Here is a 26,938-nt window from a genome sequence, read left to right as displayed (position 1 = left end):
GAAGGAAATGAGGCATAACTTCTGAATAACCCTTAATTCAAATATCACAGATGCAGAGGAAATCAAAAGGTAAAAGTCAAACTTTCTTTCACAGGTGATTCCATAATCTGTGACATCAAACATTGTAAAGCCTAGTTCCATGATTCTACAGACTAAAATGTCACCTATAAAGATGCTGCTTTGTTTTCAAGAAGTCAATAGTCCACTGCTAATATAAGGGTCTTCCATTGTCACTTTTGAGAGACCTTTATCTGATTTTTTTTTTAATATTATGTAGATTATCTATTGGCTTATGAATCTTCATTTCATGAAAGACATGCTGGCACTTGATTGTCTGGATAATACGCTATTAGCTTGATTCTTCCCTTACTTGCCTGAGACTATCTGGAAAAAAAACCAAAAATATACTACTTTACTTTCTATTCCTGTTGTTTCTTTCTTCCTATGTATACAATAAAGAGCATCAAGTTAGTTTCTTTTATTGCATTTCAAAACTTTCAGAGATTTGCAGAGGTACCCTTGATGAAAGAGAGAAAATCTTTTTATTGTATTATTTTGTGAAAACTGTAAAGTGGATGAGTTTCATACTGAATTTAGAATAAAATATAACTYTTTGTGTAAGAGATACATCTGATAGGAAGAAAATATTCAGGTCGTGCTAATGTCAGTATGAGGTTACTGTGGGAATCTATTTCAATGCAGTTAACAAAATTTCCATGCTGTCGATTCAACAAACACTGAATCATGTTAATAAGTAATAAACTGCATTCAAGTATACAGTAACTTTGAAGGAAATTGCATCTAAAGTTCTGTAAGTGTCCATCAGGCACTTGCATCAGTCACAAACGCTCGCTTCTTCCTTGTTGCCACCGTAGTCTCCTTGTGTTGTTAGTATTTTCCAAATGACAGAGTGGAAGTGTGGTCAGCTCCGTGTCTGCAGACTGATACATGGGAATCCTCTACTTTAGCTTGCACACATTGTGCATGACTTTCACTCTGTCTTTGCTTCATTGAGGCAATATCACAGCATGACATCTGGAAAAAACAAGCAAAAGATAACACAAGACACTTTAAACTAGAACAGGTCAATTAAAAAACTTATTAAGAAGCTGTTAAGGCTCTGTAGTTGCTGCATGCCGTATTCAGCAGAGAGTTCCTGTGCTGGAATGGGGCCTTCTTCCCTTTCCCTAGGTATCAGTTACTGTAAATGCCTGAGGAACACCATGAGAAGCAGAGACAGGTTCAAAAATATGTGAACAAATTTGAGTGTTTTTTTGCCAAGTGYTGCAAATGCTTGTATGCTAATTAGCTCTCTGTAAATGTGTTATCTGTCCGCAAATAGTCTGAGTGTGCAGACTAATTTTAGTGCTGGTCCAGGTGACAGAACGGGGCTTTTTGCAGATGGTTTGATGCAGGGGGAACTGCTGAGAGAAGAGTTGAGCTCTGAGCTGTATGTGAATCAGTCCTGAGACCATGCAGGGCCAAGATGATGGATCCTACAGGATGCCACGCACGGGAAGTTCTTAGTGGAGTAAATGGACACCGAGGAACTCAAAAAGGAGTTGTCTGCTAAAGACTTCATTCTACTCCTACCAAAATACTTGAGAAATATGTCACCAACTTAAAAAGAGCAGGATCATGCTAAAACTAGACTTCACAGCCTCATAGTGAGGCTCACATTGAGGGCCAGCAGCTTGTTAAAAGACTTTACATGATCCTGCCATGGGAGCTGGTCATACCTTAGTTGCAGGTAAACATCCATTTCTCTGTCTCAGGAAGACTCCACACAGACTATTCTTATGTCTTCAGTGCTCTCATGGTTGCACTGAAGGCATTAGAATGTGGTTGGAGAAGCAGTGTACAGAAGAGCTCAAGCTTGGAACATATCATCTCTGGTCAGGCATGCCAGCTGCCAAGAAAGAGTTGAGTTATCAGTAAAGATGCAGAAGCACACAGAAACCGTACAAGGTGAAGTGTGCTGCAAAACATGCACCTATAGTTATCATCAGTGAACCAGACTGGGGAGAAAAAAAAAAAAAAAAACCACACAGGAACCACTTGAATTTCTCCTCATATRTATACCTTTGCTTGTAGAAGTGATTTTAAAAAGATAATTGAGAACTCGTGGTGTTAGGARAAATACTCTTGGCTACTTTTGAGTCCTGGCCCTGTGCCTGGCCAAAGTGGAAATTTAAACTTTGGATTTGAGGATTTCTGTTTTTCCGAAGACCTACTCTTTGTCATTGACTGTTTCCAATTAAACTGCTAGTTGAATTTTCATCTTTTAAAATATTTATGATTTAAAATAGCTTTTAAAACCTTTGTTTTTAAAAAATATCTCTTAAAATATACTAGGAGTTTCATGTAGCTCAGTAATGGCCACTATTCTCTATCTTCAAGAGAAGAGAAGGAATTTTATTTGTCTTTTATTTGTGTTTGGTGTGAGCATAAAAATGAATATAGAATATTTTAGGTATTTCTACCTTTAACACATCACTTAAAGGCAGTGGAGGCTGTATATGCTGACTGTGTGTAAGATTGGCTGAAGAGCATTTTCAGTTGCTTATAGTTAACAGATCTTGAGTCCTATCAGAGTTTGGCCGACTTTGGCCAATATTAATCCCTGAAAGCTTAAGGAGTTTTAAGTTCACACTAGCTACTTCAGTTTCTGCTATGTGATAGTATTCATGCTAATAATATTTCAGTAGGAAACATACTTTTTCATGTATAACCCTAAAAAATTAGCACCTTGGTTCTCATCTGAAAACCTTTTGAAGATAAAGTCCCACTTCTTCACTGAGCTACAAATCAGATTTTTGGATTTGTCTACACCGTTAAACACAGCCTTTCCAGACAGCAAGCATCAGCACRGGACTGTTGATCATCCACACTGCTTAAATAATAGCTAACTACTTTGCTCTGTTTTGGTGGCCCACTTTAACTTTCTCTTTCTGAGACAAATCCACTACAGCTGGTCTAGCTCTAGAAAGACGTCTGTCTATCTATACCATTTAGATCCAAGACAACAATCACTCCCTAGCTATGTTTTATTTCCCAGTATTTAGAGCTTTAGAAACAAGATCAGTGCAGAGTTTCTCTGTTAGAGGCTTCAGAAGACCAAATTGTGGGCAGGGTGCAGTTTTTTTGGTGTATTTTTGTATTTTGGCCATTTGATGAAAGTAGGTGAAACATAATGGTTGCACAAACAAAAAATTCCATGCTGTAAATCAAAATGCAAAAAAGACCAAAAGTTGTTTGTCAGAGACAAGGAAAAAGACAACAAAAATATATTTTTAAATCTACCTTGGGAAATTAATATTGAGGTAATTTTCAGGCTAGGACTGGAAAAGTAGCACTTTGTCATTTTAGAATAAACACCGAAAACAGATGCCACAATTTCATAAAATAAACATGCAGTGAAAGGGTAACACAGACATTAACAGTAAACTGAGACAGTAGCCAATACAGTACGATGAGAAGGAATACTCAGTATGGTGTGATGTGTGATAAAAGCCATTAGCCATATGGTACAGTGTGAAGAGGGCCTCTGTGACTAAGTAACAGTTGTATGTTATGTGGTTTATAAAATAATTATGCAATGGCAAGCAACTCTTTTATAATTATTGGCTGTTTCAAAATATTTCTGCTAATCTGGAGGCATTTACTAGGCTGATGGATGTAGGCAGTCTGCTTCCTGTGTGTTCATGTTTGTGCATTGTGTAATGCATCGCATTACTAGGCAGTGACCATTTTAGACCTGGCCACTGGAGACCATATTTGTTTTCCTTTTTCTGAATAGCTAGGGAATATCCACCTGAGTGCATCATGGCTCACTTCACCACCTGCCAAGGAAAGGTCCTGTCACTACCTGTCCTTTATTCACTGGCATCTCTGTACCAAATTTAAAGTGTATCATTGGAAAACCCTGCTTCTCTGCCACTGTGGATGGCATAAGCTGGCAACAATTTCAGCAGAGTCTGAGCTTGCAGATTTTTTGTGCTGTTTCTTTTGGGCTAGCATTACAGTCTACAAAACTATCAGTAACTGAAGAACATTGAGCAGATTTCCCTGGTGTAACCAACAAGAAGGTGACACTAATTTTCCTTTCCTTTTCTATTGCTCCTCAAGCAGGCATACAGAAGACAAGTGTCTGTTAGACCTTTGTAAAGTGCAGCACTCTGGCTTGGAGATGGGGGGAAAAAAAAGTAATAAAGTAGTAAGACTTTAGGGAATTTATTCAACTGCAAAAATCTCCTAACAAGTAAGAGATGGCATGTAGAGAAGCAGAAAAGGGACAGATTTCTAGAACACTGAGGCACAGTGTTTTTCAAATTCTTCTTCTAATGCCCAGATAAATCTTTGAGAAAGACAGCTTTTCCTGCATTCTTTAAGTGCTGCCTGTGCTCCTGACTGTGCAACTCTAATAAGGAAAGGTGAGAGGTTGTGGAAAGCCTCTGTGTCCCTGTCTGTGACCCTGCAGTACATGGAGCTGCTGAATTGTAGTGATATGGAGATGTGGGACTGAGCAACACCATCTGGGACATCAGTCCTAATTGCCAGAAATCAAACATAGATGCTTAGCTCAAAGAGGTCCACAAAACATCTATTCCTTTTGCAATCCCTTCAGAGTATGCTGCAGGCCACAAAACGCTTCCCAACTTTCCCCAGAAAACTTTAGATCTACCGTAAAAGACCAAAAGCCGCAACTGTAAAACATCACAGGAAGAGCTCAGGAGAGATCAAGGGCGTCACCAGTGTAATGGTTTTTGAACCTGCTTGATCTGTTACACCCACAGGGGTCAGCTCTAGCTCAGTCCTGGAGACAGTACAGATCAAAAGTGATTTTTGTTATATGCATCTGTTACATTGCCTTTAATGCTCTAGAATAGCACATGTATAGTTTCACTGTACTAAGTAAGCCTGTTACCTCAATTTTAGATTTTTGGTGGCTACTCAGTGCTTTCATAGTGTGAGTAACTGATCAGAGGATACCTGTCAAAATAGCCCTACGATGATAACACGTATCATTAGAAATCACAGAAAATAAGTATGCTGTCTATAAGGCTTTTACCAAGATGACAGTGCACTAAAATAAACTTTTGGTCTAGATGCAGGCAGTGCAAATTTTTTGTTGGGACCAAATAAATTTTGCAAGGCTACAATCTAGTGACACACTTTTTATCACATTTTAAATACTGTAAAGGGGCATGTTGTTAAGTATAATGTAAAAATATGCAACAGGAAACTGCAGTACGCAGACTAACACACACACAAACACGTATGTGTATATACATAGAATTTTCATACAAGAAGAAAGTGACTGTTCGTCGATGAAAGCACCTGGCATGGCTGCTGAACCAGTTATTTTATTTTGTCTGGTATTACTAGTGAAGATACCACTTTCATTTGTGCCAGCATTTGTAGTGTAAATGAGGAGCAACCTATCGTAAAATGATGCTACTGAGATCAAAGGAAGCAATCCTTACTACCAAGCTAAAATCATTCTGGGGAAATGTTTTTGATTATGGTTAATGATGTAATCAAGCCAGTAAACTGCCTAGAAGTTGGAGTTGCAGCAGGCGTACAGCCTGCCGATTACAAAGCACCTAATCGACGATAATACAGAGGAAAAAAAAAAAAAAACTGTGATGTAGCAAACAAGATGCCAGTTAAATGTTTACTCCGATGGTGCACAAAACTGGACAGATTTGATTAGAATACTCATGTCTATCTTCCTAAGAGGCAAATGCTGAATGGCTGAGGGGTTAGTACAGAGAAAAAAAGAAGAAGAAAAAAAAAGACAGAAGTGGAGAGGAAAGGACCAAAAAAGGTCATTTTTTAACATCTTTGATTTCATTCTTTAAAGACCAATTACTTTCCTGTCCCCCATGGGAGAAAAACATTCTTCTTCTTAATAGCAGAATCATTCTAAGACTTCTCTGATTCATTTTATATTTAGCAGATTACAGTTTTGGAGTCATCAGTAGGAGAGAACCCAGCAAACTGACAGACCTGAAATCATGTCCTTTGATTGTAATTGACAGGGAAAGCGTTTAAGGTAAAGAAAAAAAATATTTTATTCATCTTTGATTACACTGTGATGTGATTTGGTGACATAATACAGCTGTGAACTGAGGCAAGAAAGGCAATAATTCCTACTTGAGGCTTTGACATGATGTAGCCCTTTAGTCTTCTTCAAACCAATGCCTCCAGCTACAATAGTACCCTTGATGGAGTCTAGACAAATAGATATACAGACTGTTACAATTTAAAAGGCAAACAGCTTTAAAATAACATTTCTCTAGGCCCTGTATTTCAGTACTAAATGGCTAGGCTTAATACAATTTTTCTTTATCAAAATTAAATGTGGTTCATCTATTAAAAAAATCACACACTGGATAAAAMTGATTCACTTCAGAAGGGTCTTAAAAGTAATATGAAAAGAAACTATTTTTCACACCTAAAAAGCAATTTAATCATGAGCATCTACTGGAAATGAAAAGTATATTTCTCTAATTCACATACAGGAGCTTTATTTTAAGTACTATATCCGTCTCAAGGTTATCTTAACTTTTTAACTTTTTTCTTTGTACTGCAATCTCAAAATGTCACTTTATTATTCCTAATAACTTATTGTGTCAGGACCTTCAAAAGTACTTAACAGCATCTGGTTTACAAAACCCTTGGGCATCTTTGAGAGTACAAACTTTCTGTAAGGAATAATATCCAGAAAAAAATATACAAAGTCAATAACTGTAAAACTCATATCATCAAATTTTATCTGCCATATGGTGCCTAACTGCAGCCAGCTTCCCTGTGTGCTTCTGGAGGGTGGTTCTGACTTGCACCACGCGCCCAACTCAGGCTGATCTAGACAGGGACCCGGCTGGTGGGCTTAAACTGAATGCTCAAAATGAAGTATGAGGTTTCCCATGCACAACTTGTTACGCCGTATTGTCCACAATGAAATTCCAGACAGTTTAAAATGCTTTGCTCGTGCTTGAAATGCTTCTTCACAACTGCAAATTACGGGGAATAACAATGAGCTCACCCATTTCGTAATTACGAGATGCGCTCTTTTTGTTCCAGAGGGAAACTGTGCTTACGTGATCATAATCAATTCTTGCCAAGGATTTGGTTCTTTCAAGCACATTGCGTTTTTGGACATTAGCAGCTAATCTAATGCAATAAAGAAAATGTTAGAAGATGCTGTCACGATGTATGTTAAAGATATTTGAAAACCAAATGGTTTGTTGATCTTCAAAAATACTTTCAGATGAAACTAAATTCCCTAGCTCCCAACATCTAAATATTTTCATCTAAGGCACTTCACAATTATTTTTCCAAGTTATCTTTATAAAATACTTTGGAAAGCCTTCTCATCTGAGTTGAGCTACTATATGTAGTTAGTAAAATAAGGTTGTATAAAACATATATTCAGTAGCATGTCATTTCATAAGAAGAAAAAATGAAGTTCATCTTAATTGATTCTGAACATGTAAAGGACCATTCCGTTTCACTGGTCTTTTCCTTTTCATAGTTGTTACATGTGGAAAAAGACAGAAATGGCGGTTGCATAGACTGAAGTTCCCATTGCACAGAAGAGCTTCATCACACACACAGCAGCACCAGCTGAGCAATCTTCCCTAATCTCTTTCTTTTATAATTGTCATTATGTCTGAACTACAGTGACCAGTTCTATGAATAAAAAAATTCAGACCCCCTGCCCTCTCTGCAGAGAATACCAAAAATTTGTAAGTTAGTTCAAATAGTGATGATGAAGCTAAATGAGCTCCACCAAATCAGATTTAATCCATCAAAGAGCAATTAGATAGTAGTAGGAACTGTACCTACATATTAGTGGTTTAATGTCTGATACCTTAGACCCCAGTTCTACATGTTCTGCCCCTAAACATTTCCTCCTTTCGGTGGAATTACAATTTAATTGCAGAATTTAAGAATTACCATAAACAGGATATCTGCATTGTGGAATTAACCCTTGAATGGTCCCAGGTCTGGAAAGAGAAAAATAACGTAGTGGCTTGAATCTCTGCTTACCTCTCCTACATCACAAGTGAGAATTACCCACCCAATAGGATGATTGCCAGTGCTCTGCAGGGGCACACTGCTTTAGTTTGTCATAGTCTTGAATAAGTCCCAGTGCACCACTGGGATGATATCTGTGACCTGCAAAACATTAGGAGGACAGGAAACTCCTCATCTGCCTAGCTGTAAAACCAAGCAAGAGGATTTATTTCTCTTCTTTCCTCTCTCTCTCTTTTTCTTTCTTTCTTTCTTTTTTTTTTTTTTTTTTGATATTTTGATTACGAACCAATTCTGTGAGACTGAGTTTCAGGCTGAACACAAATATCAGAACTGTATCAAAAATTAACACCTAGTAATAGCATTTAATCCACATTATAGATATGATAGTCACACAGAGGTGGATGCTAATATTTTTACCAGTGCTATACCGTGCCTATTGCAATGAATAGACTTACAGATTCCTGTTCATTTGTAGAGTTAATAGCAACTCAAACTTTTAAAGGTGACTCATGCTGTCTCTGCATTACACAGGTTTCATCACATTCATAATGGAAATTCCACCCAAAAATGTTTCCTTGGGTATATTACYTCACTACTATTGTTGCAGCATTACTGCATTTATCAATGAAAGTAAGGAATACTGATTAAATGGCAATAGCATACTTATCTGTTACATTTTTCACGATCCATTTTCTGTTTCTGTTCTGTTACAGTGTCAAGTAAAGAAAAAGCTAAAAAATAAAATTCAGATGAAATTTATAAAGTTATAGTTAAAGAAACATTATCCCTAAAATTACCATTTGAATGATAAGCAATTTTGGGAGTAATTATAGTGCACACTCTACATTCAATGCATTCTGATATATGGATAATTACTCCTGGTAATATGCGTTAGTTAGATTTTATAACAACAATAACAATTTATTGCAAAATTAATTCCTTGGCACAATTTAACATTTATTGATGTGAAGTCAAAGTGAATTGATTTTATTGCAGACCACTTGTGATATGCTTTCCCTATGCTCCTGCCCTAATTGGTTATTATAGGTCATTTTGGTATTTAGTTTTAAAAATAAATTAATTTAGTATCAAGGTGCATTTAGTTAAAATGGCAAGATATTTACAGCTCATGTGGTTTTATTTAAATAAAAAATGGTAAGGTAATGCAATCATCTTTGGTTATAAAGTGATGGATGAATTGAAAACATTTCTGAATCAGGTCAATGGTAGTGATGATTAGTGCATTGTTAATCAAGTTGCTGAGATTGCTATCAAAAGCTTTATCTCTTTCACTCAGACTGGTGAGAGGATCATGAATATTAAAGAGATTCAAATAGATCTGCACTCATGTAATATGGAGCACTACAAATGAAAAGGCTAAATGAACCCAGACTGTGACTTTATGCACTGATATATCTTTTAACTAAAGAGGAATGCCTAATCCATTTCTATACTTGTATTAGGCTACGTACATAGAAAGCATACAAAGACAAAGTATTTCATGTACTGCATTCGTCTTGTGGGCTAAGTACTTATTTACTGCCCTATCAATGCGAAGGAAAATAGCTGTGAAGAAGCTTCTTTCAGGATAGAAAACAATAGCTACGGTAGGCCAGATTTTAATTTCTGCTACGCCAGTAAAAATCCAGAGTAGTGCACTTGAAATCAGCAGCCTTATCTCAATTACATWACTCTCATTGTACGCTGACTTACCTGAAATTAGGATTTAGTCCCTAGTTTAATTATATGCCTGGAATATGTGCTCACTTTAAATCTTAGAGGAGATATAACAAGCACTGTACATAACCAGAAATAGATGGTGGAAATATGGGGACTGTGGAGGCCTGAGTCCTGGGAATATGCAAGTATGTGCTTAACTGCGTCCTCCTGAGAAACTCCAYGGAGGGTTGATCAGGGAGGTAAGGCTAAGCAGGTTCAATTTTGCAGATTCAAGACCTTTACCAATAACTGTTCTTCATAATCAGATACAGAGAACACAGATCCCAGATGGAGAACACAAGATTAATCCAATCTTACGTCATGCTTACGTCTATTTGACAATTAGTAAGTTAGAAAGTGATTGAAACAGATCAGACGTCGTAAGCTGCCAGGGCAAGTCAGAGCTAAAATGATACAAGACTAAGCTCATTTTAAGTTAGTTTAAATCATTGTAGAGACTGTTTAATTTTAAATGAGTGCAGAGAATGTGGAGACACCTCCACAGTACAGCAGTCTGTGGTGTAAACACACCCAATTTATCTTAGGTGTTCTACTTTCCCATGACCAACAGAGTAGGAGTTTCAGCTTTTTATTGGCCCACAAACCTGCTCATGACTGCTGAGAGTCCTCAAGAGTGAAATTCTTACAAAACTGTCGCTTTTCGAAAAAGGACCGGAACTAATGCGTAGTGAAGTGTAAGAATAACATTAGAATAATAAGAATCTGTAGAATGTTTTCTGAGCAGTTTCTCTACTGTTTTGTCAATGTACTGTAGTCAGTTTATCATGCTATTTCTAGTCGTAGATAGTTTAAGTGATTTATACAGCATTTCCTAACCTCTTACTCTAATGCCAGGTGTACCATCAGTAGCAATAATGAAACTTTAAAAATTTTTGCAGATAATTCTTGTTTTGCGCGCATACACCATGAAAATTAAGTTTTTTTGGTGTTGATGAATATGTATAAACAAATTATATAGTGAGTGTGCGACTATACACAAAATAGAATAGTATTGGATTAATCGAGCCTAATAAACAGCATAATGAATCATTACTTATCCTTTGTATTTCGTACATAACCATTGTTTTTGCCCTGTAGAACTTAAGACATAAAATATATGGCACAGGAAATACCAGATCACAGATAGTCACAGCTTTTGAAGCTGAGAATTTACCTTTTATCTGATGAGAGACAAAGCATGAAAAGCTTCACTAGCCAAAGCCGGTACTGCTAATTTATGTAAGACCACCCCGAGCACAGTGTAAGATGGAGACCACCAAAGTCACTTGTTGTTATGGTTAAACTACAGCGAGGCACAGTCCCTCATCCCTCTGTGCCTTGCTCCATGTTTAGTCTCTTCTCAGCGTACAAGCATGCCATTAATGACCTCCCTGCCTGCCGAAGCATTTTTGCCACACTCCAACATTGTGCTGCGTGAACACATTCCAGAGTCTAAAAGTAAACACATTAAAAAGCTCCGTAACTCTCTCATCACCTCCTCGTCATCAGGATTTTGTATTTTTCATCTTCTGTACTAAGGGAAGGCTGCATTAAGGAGAGGGTTTTATGTTTTGATCTGATAACTTTGGGATTCCCAGATGGCATTTTTTTTAGGAAGAGAATATGTCATGGTGGATGAGTGGCCAGGAGAGCCTTGTCTTCCGTACTGCTGACTTTGGTTTTTGTCCTGGGCTCTAGAGCATTTGGTGCACTGTTGATATCCTGGGATGTCGTCTGTGGTAACTTAGGTTAATCTAATAGAGGGCTTGGAAGATGAGGAGCAAGACCTTAAATATAAACAGATAAKCAATGAGGAGGCAGGCAGACACCGTAGTAGCTTGTGGGTTTAATGCAYGGTAGCTTAAGTGGCTGCTGCATTTTAAGTAACTTGAGCTCTTCAAATAACCTCATTATTGGCAAAGCTGGTGTAATGTTAGAGCCTTCAGTGGAATCACACTTGTATGTTTATGAGGGCTGGTTGTAGCCTAAAGCACATCAGTTTTCTTTCCAGATATTTAAATCCTAGATATGCTGATCACACCCGGTGAGACCCTGCTYATCTGCAGCTCCTCCCTGTCACTTAGCAGAGTCAGCTGTAATTGTGGCAAAGTTATGTCACCATACACCTGAACCTTGCAAAGAACAAAGATACTTAAAAAAAGGATCAGTAAAAAGATGAAAACAAAATGCAGCAGGTTTTCTGCTCATTACAGAATGTATTTCGGAGTGTTATGTATATGCATTGCACAATAAAAAGTGACACAAATGCAGCTTTACCATTTCAAACCCCTGGGCTTAGATGCTTTCCATTCCACTCTGCAGACTGTCAGCTTGCTGTCAACTAGCTGAARTCAGTCAATCTCTCTATCCTGTGTCACCTTCATTTATGGGAAACATCATAACAGTCAAGGTCATCAGAAGTGAGGAACTAGCACTTGGTGCTACAATGCATGTAATAAAATATGACTATTATTTTTTTGCCCCCCCCCCTTTTTTTTTTTACCTTGGTTGTTTGCCAAGGCTATTATTCAGCAATTTAAATCAAGGCAAACTCTGCTAAAGCTGGCAGAATTGAAGCAATATAAAACTGAGGTACATGAATGGGAGGAATTGTGTCCCAAGTTTGGAACATTTTAAATTAACATACATACATGTGTTATTTTGCCTGAAGAAAACTTCTGGCTTCTATGGCTTCAAATACCTGAATATTTGAAATTTTATTGCAGTTCTACAGAGCAGGAGATGCTCACATTTAATGTGGAAATAGTTACTGAATACAGTAGCAACAGTATATAGGAGGAGAGGGAAAGGAGGAAGCTTATATGATAGTTCTTCAAGGCAGTCAAAACCATCTTGGGTGTCCTTGGATAGAGCTGTATTTTAKTATATTGTTGTTTTAAGTCAGCATATTTCATATATTTGGCTAGGAAACAATGGAAAGAAACTCTGTGTCCTACCGAGGAATCCTTAAAAGATGAAGAACAAAATGCTCACAAATCAAACCAGAGAAGAATGATCATTGGTAGATGCAGGAAGTTAACATTGTCAGTCAAATGAGACCCCGTAGGCATTCCAGGATGGCTTTGAAATCACTGCATTCATCGAAAAATCAAAAAACAGCTCGAAAATGCTGATTGTAGTTCAGATATAGAGTTCAGATCTATGTCTTTTCTCTAGAAATATATGACTATTTGAAGTTTGTACAAAAATATAAGTTCTGTCATTATATTTAGTCTATAGACCATTGATCTAAAGATATCTGCAGGAAAAAYGTTTTCTTGTTTCCTTTACCAATGAGATTCCCTCCTCCTACCCAGAAAAGAGTGAGCTRTTTAAAAAAATAAATAAATCTATGTCTATGAGCAAGAGCTTAGAAGTAAAAGCAATGTATTCTACTGCTCTAAAGCTAAGTCAGTGTTTTTAAAAAGCCACTTTGTGAACAGTGTTGTGTAATTATTGTTATTTATTATTATCTATCATTAACAAGGAACTTGGATCAGAGATGTAAACCAGTATAAAATATTAAAGGAAGGAAAGGAATGGAAGGAATGGATCTAAACTCATTGATGCTGTCTGTGAGTTGAAGTCATACAAACTGCGTATTGCTCATATAAGCCAGATTTCATCAGATGCTCAAGAACTAAGCTCTAGTCACAGAGAAATAAAGTCTGGCTTCCATGTTGCTGCTTTTTCACAAAGAAATAAACAGCATAAGTAGGGAAATTAGTTATGTCTTCTGAGGAGGCTTCCCTGCAAATATATTACTAATGAATTTCAAGGGGCTTGCACAGGAATCTGCCTCACAGAGGTGAAGGATCGGAGGAGGCAAATGGCACTACCAGACTTCAGGAGTTCATGCTTTTTTAGCACGTATCACCATTCTAAGGACAAAGAACACATGGAAACCTTCAGATGACGTGARCTAGCAGATCTTACTGAAAAGAGGTGCTTGTCTGGTAGTGCAGCAGATTGAATAGTTTTTAGTATTCAGTTGGCTGGAAATGTCAGAAAGCATTTAATAGTCAAATAGGAATATTGTAGATAACAGTTCTCAAACACTGCTTTAAAAAGGCAGTTAATAAGTTCAAGACTCTACAAAACTTAACATTGGGCCAAGTTGTTGTCCTTTGAGAAAATGAACAGCAGTTTTTTTCAAGTTCAATATAAAATGCTTGTCTGATTACATCAAAAGGAAAGAATCTATTTAATTTGAAATGAGTTTTCAAAAAATAACAATTCCATTAAATTTCAGAAAAAATAATCTTATGCATGACATTATGTCAAAAGAAGTGTGGTATTTTATTGTCCAGTATTCAAAGATTAAAAAGACCATAAAAGTTGTTTTTGTTCAGGCCCACAGATTGTGAATCAGCTTCAAGACTGATGGAATTATGAGTCACAGTCATCTTAGTAATTACCACAAATGCACGTCCCAAGTTCTGTCACATGATAATAAAGTGGCATTTGTTAAAATTCCATTACTCAGCTTGCTTTGAACAACAATATATGTATTTTTAAACCATTATAACATATTATTTTTGTTCATCATCATCTGTATTTATAAATCATGCCTAACCGTATACATTCTTTTCAATACTTCTGAATAATTGCAGATCTCATTTTCTGTCTTGAAATAAAACCCCATCTTGTTGGTTCCGTGTAAAAAGCTTGATTAAAAGATGTTATAGCTTTTAACTTCTAATATTCTCTTCAGATTAGTTTAGGTTAGGTAGATTAGTTTATTAGTTCAATAGCACTTTTATGGAAGCTTTGGTTACGTGATAATCTTGAAACGGCTATACATGCCCTTGATTTTGCTCTCACTTCTCCCTGTGCAACCATGCATAGGAAGAGCAGGGTATCATATCTTCTTCCATTCTAAGCTGCTAGGGCATGCTGTGCTCAAAATTTGTGTAATGGCTCTTTTTAACAACCGTTTCACTCTAAAACTCCCAGCTTTGTGTTTCTGTTAATTCTTGGCAGAGAACACCTCCCCAATTCTGCTAAGGCTTGAATTTCCATGATTCTAAGTCCCGTTAGCTCTTTCCAAAGTCTGAGAATTGCTAGGAAAGCACAAACGACCCAACAGTTGAAAATGCCACTGTTAGCGAATGGCTTCACAATAAAGTGCACCAAAACTGAAGGAAACTGCCTGACATATCCAAATCTTGTACCTGCAGTTCACTCTACCAGGCACCAGCTCTACTCTGACACTGCCAGGCAATGTGTGGGGAGAGCTTTCTCCCAGTCTGTGAAACTTGTCTCGCGGTGAAGGAGACCTGGAGCTCTCAAGGAGCCTTCCTTGACTCTGAAAAGRGCTTTTTCTATATATTTTATCTGTTGTCTATATTGTTCTGTTGAGGACCAATAAAATACAAGAGCAGAGAACATTAGACGGATTAAAACAGTTATCTACTTCAAAGGAATCCCTTTTTGCCTTTTGTGGGTTTCCGAACCGAATAACAAATGTCTGACAAGGCACCTCGTAACACAGAGAACAGTAGTGTTCTTGTTTGACCCTCAGCTGTGCTGCAACCCAACTAGTGAGCAGACAGTAGACAGTTTCCATCCCCAAAGACAGACAAGCAGTCTCTGAGAGAGCGTTTTGTTCCGTTGCCAATCTTGTTTTGCATGGAGAAGCCAGACAGCCGATAGAGTAGCAAGAACCAGGAAACAGCAGCAGCCAGGAAACAGCAACATGACAAGTGACATAAGTGAAAGCATAATTTCCCCATATGGACAATGCTGGTGTAATGGTATTGCTGACAAATGCGAAAAAAAGAACCTTGATAGCCATCACTAAGACACGAAGCACTTAGCACTAATACAGACAATAGTAAATGAGTAAGCAAGAAAATTCTAGTCTGTATGGCAATTCTACTCAACACTACAATCAAATTATTCCTCCGGCATCATATTCTTCTTCTGAAAGGAGTTAAAGCCCCATGCAAAAGGTATTCTTATTTGTATGGAAGAACTATGACRTTTCCTCACTCATGAAACTCCATTACTGTGTTTGTTTTGTCTATTGTTTCTGTGTTTTGTCAGACCGCGAGTTGATTAGCCCAACATTGTAATATATTTTAGGTAAAAACAGGATTAAGCATTTGAGCAATCATTTCTTTAGCAGATGATGTCATATTATCAATAGATATTTGTTGAGTGGTGATATAGTGAGTAGTTAACAAAAGCTGGCTTTCTGAGTTTAAAAGCATGTGTTGAACTGAGGTGTTCTTTTTTCTTTTTTTCCCTTTTTTCCCCCACAGCATTGAAGATGCTTTAAAAAATCTGTTTAATCCATTCTGTCAGCAGTCTCAGGAGTTGATGCCTCTGCTTTAGGCTTGTGTTGATTCTTTGGCCAAACCTTAAAGCTTCATGGTTTTTGATACAGCACTGAAGCAGAAGCTTTGATGCTTGTGAATACTGACTGCATGAAGTAAATAATAGGAGGGGAGTTTAAACTTTTTCATTTTTTATTAAGCCTTCTGATCACATATAAAACTGAAGGCAAAGAAAAGTCATATAAAAAGGAAATAAAATCTTATAACCTGAGAACTTAATGTTCTTAATCCACATATCACATATTCAGGGTCTGTTTTCCACTCCATGGGAGTAAAGTTACCTTGATGTTCAGACCTCATTATTCCTAAAAAATGAAATAATTGTGTCTATCAGTCTGTTGATCTAGGGATACATATCACCTCTGTTGTAACTGCTAATAGAGAGGGAAGACAAAAATGCTTAGACATCATGGATAAGCTAAGAGATCAGAATTCAGATTGGAAGGGCTTGGTATTTTGGGAAGATTTAGTGTTCTGCATGAGGAAGGGTATACTTTTTCCCAACCACACATGTGATTTGAATGTGGAACTCCTGTCATAGGGTCTGAAGACAACTTCTTCAAAACTGAAGACAAGATTCAAAGTGGGATGGGATATTTGGAGAGGAACAAGATTATCATGATTTATAGTGACAATTTTTTTTTAATGTGAAACCTGATGCTTCATGAATTATCGGGTTCTGACTATTGGGGTTTCATAAGAATTATCAGGTTCTGACTATTGGGGTCTCATAAAATACCTTTTTAACAAGCAGACTCCATGTCTTCAGACTATGTTCTTTTCTTCTGGGGTAGTACTGGGACCTCCACAGTTGCTTTCATCAGAAGGGCATTGATGCATCTTAGTACCCTTCTGCCAGTGAGCACCTGGCAGAAACTCTGCCAAAGATGTTTGATGATGGTGTTACCATGCTTGTGGCTTTGTCCTTTGCCCTTGTGAACCAATGAAATAGATCATCAAYAAACCGCCAAAATTATCGTGAACAGATCTTGCATAGCTTCCCATGCAAATTATTTCTTATTAATAAGGCAGACGTTGTTCTCTGCTTGAAAGAAAAAATAAAAACTCCAGATTCTCAGTCACCAATGACTCTGGATTCAGTAATATTAGAACACATGCTCACAAGAGGACAGCAGTTAGTAGAAAGGTAGAGTACAGGTAGGGTGATCATTTGGGTAATCACTATAGTGAAGGAGACCAGCAGATGCTGTCAAATTCCCTGATTTGTGATGGCAAGAAGATTTGGAAAAAGACAGGCTTCTATACATACTGAATCCAAGCTCATGGTTATCCTTCCGGGCTGACCACCTTTCAGGTTAATGGCTAATTAAATAGGAATTAATGCTAATAGGTGAAGTGGATGTTTCTGTCTTCCTGAAAAGTGTTGCAATACTAACCTCCAGCCASAGAAAGCACCTTCTTGGATCGTGACCATATCAAATCTGTAACTTAAGGCTGTGTTTGGGCAGAAATTAAYACCTATTATCCATCTAGTAATAAATATAACTCAGAGTACAAATCATCAGTAAAARTAAGTGGAAATATTACTCTTAATTTTCCTTAGCTCAAGATGTTTAATAGATTCTATAGATTTAATAGATTAATAGACAACATGCATACATAAACCACTTGATGTTGCTTTCCCATTAACAAAGACTTGTATTTGTCTTTGTTGATGAGGAAAATGAACTTTAAAAAAGTGTGATGTTTTTCCATGGACTTACAGGAATTTCTGTGTTCTCCAGTTAGGGACTTTTATTTTACTGCATTCAAAGAGCTATTTACAGAACCAAAGACACTGGCACCTGACCCAGTCTTCCTTTGGCCACCAATACCAGTGGAGGTTATCACATTATCTGGCTTATCCCATAGGAGAATAACTCTAACTTTACTTCCTGGCAGAGATTAAAAATGTAAACAATCATAGACTGACTGCCTCTGTCAAAAATGTGCTCATACAGAACTTTGAGGGAAGAAAGTACGACATGTTCAGGAAAAAAACTAGGCCTAATAATAGCAAAGCAAYCACCACATCTCTAGGATTTGGAGGTGATAATGGTGATGGTTAGAGTGCCTTCCCAACTGAAAGGAATATAAATGAATTAATATATTTATTTGGTTTCTCTGCTTTCTTTTTTTAAATACCTTCTTAATTTTTTGCTGAAAGTTAGGGGAGCATCAGGAGAAGTGGAGTGCAGAAAATAATTTTCTCATACATCACTGTACCTCAGCTTTGTGGTCCGTAACAGGAAATGATGGTTGTCCTGTGATGGACCATTTCTTTTCCTCCAGGTCTCAGAAAGCTGGAATTCTGTTTAAGTGACACTCTCTACAGCTAGTGATTCTGCTCTAACACGTCTTGCTGTTTCCACAGGCCTTTTACAACAGTCCAAGGGGTTAATAGAAATCTATTAAATGCCTTTAAAATACATTTCACGTGTTGTTGTGACTGTTTCCTGGTGTGAATCTCTTATTATTTTACTGACCCTTTTAGACATCAGCTGCTCCCCTTGTACTGAGCATTTATAATCCCTCTGATTTGCCTATGTCACTAGCACAGCAGTTAGATTACTGAACCTTTGAGTTTGTCTTCTTTTATAGATGACTTAAACATTCCAGGAAAAGTTAAATATTGCTTCYGGTCAAAAATGGGCCTGATCCTGCTTTTGCTGGTGGCAAAGACTCATTCCCTGCAGTGACAGGAGACTYGAGAAGGAGGAGGAGGATAGTGTGGGTTTGCAGAGTTGCCATCCAGAGGTGATTACTCAACAGAGGTGATTTACTGAAAACGTTTTTCTTATTTCATTTCGATTCCAGTAATTTTCTTTAGAGTTTATTTGCTTGAGGCTGTTTCCCTCTCTAGACAACTACTCTTTTATGCCCTCTAATGGAATTCTGCTGAACTTCACAGTGAACATGTTAAATAACTTTATTCAAGAAAAATGACTTTGTCATTTTAAAGTGGACATATGCTTTGTATTGTTTGTCATTCACATGGAAAATAACATACACAGCAGTGTACTGTGTTTTCTGCTCTGTACTGATCTGAAAACATATTTGGAGAATCTTATTCTGTATAACGCTGTGGCTTGGATACAGCCTGGCTTTTGCCTTTTCTTCTTTGTGAATGGGTAGCATATCACAGAAAGCACAAGGATTGCTTAATTTTGGATGCTTAGAAGATAAGCTCATAGACCTGTAGATGGATGTATAAAGGAGACAGGTTGTAACCTATCAAGGGTCATAAAAGCAGTATTTCTTATTACCTGTGGAAGGTTCAAATAGGGTTTCCATTGCCTTCTGATGGTAAGGTGCCCTATAGTCCCCTGTTTCTGAGTTGAACTTATTAGGTGTGATCTAACACAAAGCTCACAGCAAAATGCATAGTTTCCATGCCTTCTGTGCACTGGGAAAAAAGTAGATTTAAAGACTTTTCAATACTTTGCTCTTGAGTCTCAGATATCTATGCCAGGTAAGGAAGAAGCCCTAAAGAACAGAATTTATAGTGTTTTTATTTGTTTGTTATTTTAATCAGGAAATTACAGTAAAGTAATGATACAGAGAGGAAGGATAAATCAAAAGGTCAGACTGCTGACTGACTACATGGCTAATGAAATAATGAAGGGTATCAGCTTTGTTAGAGCATGTTGTACCCSTGAAAGCCAGATGACATGATGCTTTGTATGGTCTGAATGACTGGGATATGCTGCTACAGATGATCATGTACCAGTGCATATAAGGTTTAACAAACTACCTTCCTGTTGTTTGCCATATTTCCATTGCTTTGCTAATTTTTCTCTAGCTAATTCATGCTCAGCAACTCAGGGCTTCTGTGTTATCATGAGAGAGAGAAAAAAAATTTCTACAGACTTTGGATCAAGCCCTTGTTCTGAATTAATTATTCTGCATCATTGCAGCTCCCAAAGGAAAAGCTTCTACTTGCTGCTTCTTTGAAGGTTGGTCACAGTGTAGAGATATACACGTACACTCTAAGACTCTAGTCACTAAAAATATACTGCGCTTCATTTATGCATGGTGCAGGCGTCTCGCTTATGTTCAGGAAGCCATAAACTTTAGTTTCCTCAATATAGTTAGATACTGTTTTTTCTTATGGAGTTAGTGCTGCATAAACAAACAACTTGCAATCAAGGACAAAAATACACAGCTCACGTATTTTAATGCATACATCTTTAGTGAGCCCTGTTAAGCTTTATGAATGCAAAATATGTTCTTACATGTAGGACATCCTGTAAAACAGTCTTGTTGATTTTCTCTGTGCTCCATCTTTTGTATATTTTTGCCATAATCCAGGCAATTAAACATGTCTCAAGACATTCAGGATTAGATCCTAAATTATAGAAGGGGGCTCTCTTAAGATGGATATGGCAGTTTTAAGATCATGAGAGATGTATGCTAGCTTCCCACACAGTGAAAAGTTGTGCAGCTTCTGTGATGACTACAGATAACCTTCCAAATGTTGACTGCACTACTAGGAAAGACTGGAGAAAAGCAAGCTCTGATCACATCCTAAATCTCCCTCAGGAGGATCATGAGCAAAGATGTGGAGTCCCTATCGTTAGGGGATCCTCAATTATCTGCTTAGGTAGCAGTGACCTTGATCCTACAGGCTAACCCCATCAGCGTACTGACAGCTGTATACTTATAGATGTGCAAAGACATTAGTAAAAGTTGGCTTCAAAATTGTGGAAGTTTTCATTTGTAGATATTTTGTTCTAACTGCTTGATTCAACTATGCTCACATGAAATTAATGCTATAGACCTTTATTTACATCTGTAACACCYTTAATACACAGAAAAAAGCCACAGGTTACAAAATATACAGGTAAAGTAGATGAAGTTGATCACAGCTCTGTTCCTATTATTACCGTGCACTTTCACAACATCTAGATTTGGAGGACAAGATCGGCAGGAGTTTTATCATTGACCTCAGTGGAGATAAGATCTCACCAAGAGCATTTCAGTCTCTTTTATGCAATCTAAAGGTCTCTGAGCACCTGAAGCTGCTATTGAGATTGTACTTCCTCTCTTTCCTGTGTTGTGTGCGCGCTCTCTTTCCTGTTTTTGGACAAAAAATATAGTGTAGTGCTGTAGTGTAACGTTTTCTTTTTAAATATCACACTACTTTGTTGAGACTTCCAAATTTCACTGTTATATACATATATATACACACACACATATATATACATACATATATATACATGCATACACACACACACAYATAAACATTTAAAATAAGGAAGTAAAAGTTTAAAGCAGTAATTTTCCTTTGCTTGAAAGGAGCAAAGAAACACATGTCATTAGAACCATGTTACTTTAACATTCTGTATCTCTGATCCATTAAATGAGCAATGCTTTCATGACTTTTTTTCTTGTTTTTCTGGTTGTTGCTGTGTTAGAATATGTAAGGAGATTACTGTCTGTCAGAGCATTTCAAGCAGAATTGGAGGTGGGGGAAGAAGATGCACAGGAATAAGAGCAGTTCTCTTGTCCAGTCAGCCCCAGAATAAGCCTGGTTTTGTGGTGAGGAAGGGAGTTGTCACATGGTGGGAGGGGATGAATGATGTCAACTCAATAATCTTCTCTGGATGCCAAGATATCTCAGATGGCCCAGTGAAAATTGCTGCATCTTGCAGTGCAACAGTAACTCTCCTGACTAATGTGGCATCTGACCTTCTGGTCAGAGTGCTGTCTTAGTGTGCAGGCCTGCACAGGTTCAACAGGAAACATCAGTATTTATTTATTTTAAATAGAAATCCAGCCTTTCTACATGCATATCTGATGCTACTTTCTTTCTGGACTCTCTCCTTAATTTCCAGGACAATGTGTGAGTGGGGGAAGATAACATGTCCAGTGTGACTTTCCAAACCTATCTGAAAATCCTCCTGCTCCTTTCCACCCTTTGCTTTGGTGCTTGTGTCCATGTGACTAGGGGCACCTCCTGTAATTATCCCCTCCCAGTCGTGCCTGAGCCATTGCTCCCAGACACTCACTCAAAAATCAACAAAATGTAGCAGTTGTTGAAYGTGCCAACCATACGCAGTGCCTCAAGAGACCACTTACAACCTTGTGGTAATTTAAATAGCGTGGTGTGGGATGATGGTTGTAGAGAAAAYGTGGACTACTGCTAACTTCAGGTATGCTTGTGGGAACAGAAGGTTCACTCTCTCTCTTGTTAACTCATTTCTGACTTTATAAATGAAGACTGGATTAAAAAAAATAATGTTTTGACATGCAGTAGGTGCTTCAATTAAAGTCTGACAGAATCAATTGCTATTCTGCTCTAAAGTAATGAAAACAAGATTTTTATTTGAAATTCCTGATAAGGATGTGAAGGCACTGTTTTGAGTTTTTTTTTCCTAAAAGCCTTATTTTAGAAAACAATTAATAAAATCAAAGTCTATCTTTTCCTTCAAATCCACTGAGGTTAGAATAGATTAGCATTCACATAGTTCTCATTGTATATCGGAAAGCTGAACACATTCTCTCTCAAACAGCAGGGGAAAAGTGAAGAAAACACAGTTTAATTACAGTGTTAGTGTTAAACTCAAACTAGTTAGGGATGAATAAATGTTTCTGTTGAAATTCTCTGGGTTCAGAGATTTATAACTTGGTGATAAGATTCTCCTAGGGCAGAATCCTACTGCACAAATATAGCTTGGAAACAAAAGATAGATATTTTTCAGAAACTGAGATGTAATAACTGCTAAAAAAGCAAACAAAACTTATATTATTTTACTGTGGTTTCATGATTTAAGCTGTAAATCTAATAGAGATTTTCAGAGGAATCCCACTCCCAGAACCTCAGTTGGCTTCTGGCACATGTTAAAATGAAAGGCCAGACCCACTGCAAATAATGTGGCCTTCACATTTTGTCAAACAAGAACTTGTTTTTAAGGAATATGCAATGTGGAATCTCTGTCAAAAAGGATCTTTTGTTCTTTTTTGTGTGTTTTTTTTTTTTTTTGGGGGGGGGGGGAGAGGGACAACTCTACTGAGAATATCCTTGTTGATTTGGAGACCTGCTTAGTATGTAAAGTGTTTAAATACTCCCCAGCAGAGAAGGGAATATTTCCCACGTTTCTTCAGGAAAGGCTCTAGTCAGCTGACCAGTGTTTTTCAGGACAATTTCTTTCTTACTTTCGAAGCCAGATCCCAAAATAGCATTTGGACAGACAAGCACCTAAACTGCACAGGTCCTCTAGTAGCTGCATTTTAAGATTTAAGTATCCAAATAAATTTAGTGTCAGATGCATTTATATGCTATTTTTTAAAGATGGGTCTGTCCAGTTTCCAAAAATTTGCAAATGTTTGCATAKTTTCTGCGTGTTCTATACAGTTTATGCGAGCATCAAAAACACTAGGATAGACCAGTGCTTTCCAGAAATGGCAAAGACCTTTGTTTGGTACATTACGGTTCTTCAAATAGGAAAGACATTTTTCAGTGCTCCTAATGCATTGTTACTCTGTACCACTTTCTTGTTCCTGAGTTAAATAAATAAATAAATTACCTGGAATAAATGAAATAAGTTTTGGCTCCCTGGACTCATCTAGTTGATCTGTAGTGCAGAGAAATAAAGATTAGGTGATTAGACTCTTATTATTTTAAGAGTTATTAACATTTTAAATAGTAACATCAGCGTGGGTCATCAGGAGCTGATGAGCTAATTTTGGCTCTGGCAACTGCAGAGGCAGAGCTGAAGTAAGCAAGCCAAAGATCATTCCCTTAAGCATCACAGTCACTTCTTTGTGTAGGGGGACAGAAGTGAGAAAGGGTATCACACCAATAAATTACTTTCATTGTCTCCTCCTCATCCAGCACACTTTTGTGCTCTGTGATCTTTAAGAGGCCAGGGTAGGAGAGCAGGGATCTAAACAACCTTTCCCTCCCTTTGGGCTCCTGAAGGAGATTGGAAACCCTCTATAACTTTAGATTTATTTCCTCCCTTGGAGGATTGAGTGGGAAGGATGACATTCATTCCATCGTGAGATCGACTAGACTTGTCATTGCCTAACAAGCCTATTTAGGCTTGTCAGAAGTTGATGAGCTAATTATGGTTCATTAGATGTAGACGAGTCTATATTTAAGCTCATTTGGGGTTGGGATAGGAAAGTTAATAACATAGCGGGAAGTAGAGGAAACTGCTAAGGCTGCAGAGAATCTCTTCTTAAATTCCATGAGATTTCCAGGTGATCCCTGGAGCAGGGTTGGACTGCAAAACAAGGTGATCTTTCTGCAGAAAGCTGGGAAAAATGGTGTCACTTCCTCCATTCCCCCTCTTCCAGAATCTACATGAGAAATGGTCTAAGAAAGAAAAAGATAAGAGCATAGGACTAAGGGCACCTTTAGAAAGTACATACAGATTACGTTCAGATGCACTTCAGGCTGGAAAAGAGCTAGCAGGTCCTCTCAGGAACACTGTGGTCATTAGAACTCTTCAGAACAACAGCAAAAATCCTGCCGTTCAAAATACTAATAGCTTGGGTCATGAAAGTTTGGAGTAAATTAGAAGCTTGCATTACTGTATAATTTCAAAAACGTTGCACCTTATCAGTACATACAAAGACTGCAGTATTTTAGTGTTTTACTTATAAAAGAAGCACTGTGCTAAGTTTGACCTTTTATGGTCTTTTATCTTCCACAGGAAAAAAAACTTCTCTTTTCTAATTTCCATACCAGGCAAGTCACCTATTAAGGAAACCACTTAATTATTTGATCTTGTATTTTTCTCCGAGTGTTCTGCGTTTCTTGCAAGATCTCAACTCTCTCTGAGAACCTGAGTCACTGAGCTTCTAAYGAAGACATCCCTTCTCCAAAACGCTCTCTAGATTCTAGCATTTAATAGGTATTATCAAAGACAAGGCAAAACAAAAGAATAAAACGTGGTCTGACTAGGCACCAGAAAATCACACTGTTTCTGAGTTGGTTGTAGCAGTTGAAGCACACGCAGTTCARTGCACCCAAGTACCTGGGATGAGCTAATTCAAGAAGAGCCATAGTGGTGTTCATGCTTTTTGTGCACCGTGGTACCCGCTGCAGCTGCCTGCGGTGGAGGGCTTGTGAACAGGAGGTGTGCTCGCTGCATCCCTCCAGCGTGGCAGTGTCTGAAACAGCAAATTGTCCACATGGAAGGAATTTATGCTGAATCAGTACTCGAAAATACTGAAGGATAGCTTATTCTAAATGGCTCTTACAATACATGTAAATTAATTGAAGCTCARCTTCTGTGAGGATAAGTGCTTTTTTTAAACCACCGCTTTGAATGTTGTACTTGGCATTTAAGGCAGTACTTTTCTCTAGAGCAGGTGAGGCTGGAGAATATCACCCTCCTTTTTCCTTTCCCTGCTACCAGAGTACTTTGCTAGCTGACCTGTTAGAGATGAGCCTTCCAAGATGACAAGATTTCTTAATGTGGACAAGTTACCTTCATCTGCACRTGCCTGATGGCTGCACCAGTCCTCCAGGCTTTTCCACGCGATGCCAGGGAATGGGAAGCAGTTTAATTTTCCCTCATTTTCCAGGTGACTTCATACCATACAACATTGACTGCACAAACTATAAAAGCTGGAACATTTAAAATAAGAACCTGACTGCAATTTACACCATATTCTTTTGTATCCTTCTAGGGGGATCTGAGTGTTAGCTTCTGAATCATTTTCACTTCAGGATGAATCATTTCAACAGATATATTTTATCAATTGATTCTTGAGTAAGATAGCACATCCTGCAAGTGCAACATATGCATAGACATTTGTGCTTCTGCTTTCCCCTGAGTACTGCACATTTAGGGTCTTTTTCTTTTTTTAGCATCTCTGATTGTTTTGATGATAACTGCTATGCCACTGTATTTGATGTTGATGTCCTTGAATGGATTCATTTAAACCAGTAGAAATCTATAAGCATAAAAAGCAATATTACTTCATGAGTAATAATGCCAATGTCAGGGTTATTGCAACATTTCTGGTGGAATTGTTTCTCTTAATGCACAAGTTAACAGAGTGCACTGTAGATGATTGCTGTTGCTTGCAACTTTAACCCTTTATGAAAAGGGAATTAATTTAAAGCCTTATAAACAAGTTCCAGGGATTTGTAGAGAATTATATTTCATGTTTTCCTCTATGATTTTGTATTTGTGTTTCTATTACATACCTGTCAGTTTTCAAAGACAAATGAATTAACCCATAAATCTACAGTTGCATTGCAATTTCATAAGAATTACAGTAAAAAGTGATTAACTTTGTTACCATTTGTACAAAATATATAAAAAAAAAACCCAAACCAACCCCAACAACTATGAAAATACACAATTTTMTGCACTGTGCATGCCTGTCGTACATAATGAATAAAGCATCCGCACATCTAGGCTTATTGTCATTGCATGCTTTTAAATTTGTATATCATCATTTGCAACATTGCAAATGATTTTCCTAAATTTATAGAATAAAGTAAAATGAAAATKAATATTCAAATGTGGGTGCTTTTCCAGAATGAATAATTTTTACTACTACAACATTAAGCAATATATTTCATTTAATCGTATATTTATCACTCATCCTTAAATGTGATTAAATTTGTACGTAGGTAAATTAGCAGTAAAATTTGATTGCTTCTATTTCTGAATTTCTGTTTCTGAATTTTGAGAGAACTTTTTTTTTTTAATTTACTGTGTTATTGTAGATATGCTGTAGTTTGGTTGATTGTGTGTACATATGTATGTATATATGTATATACATGTGTTGTGTGTGTATATATACATATACGTATGTATATATATATGTACACACACAACAAAATAAAGAGCTCAGTATTTTGA

Source organism: Rhea americana, unplaced genomic scaffold (assembly GCF_003343005.1).
Source record: "Rhea americana isolate MKP2758 unplaced genomic scaffold, rheAme1 scaffold_14, whole genome shotgun sequence".
NCBI lineage: Eukaryota > Metazoa > Chordata > Aves > Rheiformes > Rheidae > Rhea > Rhea americana.
Note: the sequence above shows the minus strand (reverse complement) of the source record.